A 1,102-nucleotide genomic window follows, 5' to 3' on the forward strand; every position below is an offset into this window, starting at 1 on the left:
GAGGAGAGAATGTAGATGAGAATGCAGGCGGGACGACATGGGTAGAGTAGTATTTATTGGCGCCTGGAATTTAGATCTACGAGAGCAGCACCCGCATCAGTCGTCGGAATTTACGAGTACTATAGCTTGAGTTACACACGATTTCCGTAGCAAAAGCCATGTGTAAAACAAATTGCCGACGGTTCCCAATACAGAACTATGTCTGATTAATAACCGGCGCCACTTACCTTCCACACCGCGAGGCACGAAATAGAGTGGCAATCGTGTGGGGCCCGGTTGTCTTGCCAGATATTTACATTTTCTTTCCAAATGTAAGGCATGAATGTGTATTTTGTGTTACCATGATGTTATTGTAAATGTAATACGTAAATGATTTTTCCAACGCATGGTGGTTTGCTATTGCATGTACATGTAGTTCAAATTTGAATTACGACCATTAAATGGCTAGAACATAATGTCTTTAATAGGTCAATGACCTTGAAAATTTCCAAATTTTAATATGACAGTTGTATATGTTGTATATGTATATGTCAAAAGAGGCAATGTGTATATGTATATGTCATCCATTTTTATTGATCTCGGTTGTGGCACATGTGACACATTTATATAAAAGTGCTCTTCAAATGTCGTGAAATATGAAGGTAAAATATTATCCCAAGAAGTCAAATGCGGGAAAATATTGCAACTCAGTTGAATATATAAGCGAAGCTCTTATTCATATCAAAATATTGGCAATGCTTATCATTAAACCATCCCAACATTGGTGAATAAACTTTAATCATTTCAAAATTACATGCTAGAACATGCTTAAATAAGCAAACATGCAACAAGTCATTTGACACACAATCATCATCCAGATTAGAGGTCATATAAAAATAATTAAACATTAGCACAATTATTTTGAAACATATTTGATCCAAATCTGATTTATTCCCTAATACACATGGTTCTTTCGCATCAACAGTTAACTCAATGGGTGCACTCGGAATTGTTGATATTGCAGTTGTTTGATTACATGGCAAAGTCAAATCATCAACATAGTCCTCTAAAATAGATGGTGTGATCAAAGTAGTGGGTAACTCATCACATGATGCATTTAAAT

The sequence above is a fragment of the Triticum dicoccoides genome, chromosome 4A, assembly GCF_002162155.2.
Source record: "Triticum dicoccoides isolate Atlit2015 ecotype Zavitan chromosome 4A, WEW_v2.0, whole genome shotgun sequence".
Classification (NCBI taxonomy): Eukaryota; Viridiplantae; Streptophyta; class Magnoliopsida; order Poales; family Poaceae; genus Triticum; species Triticum dicoccoides.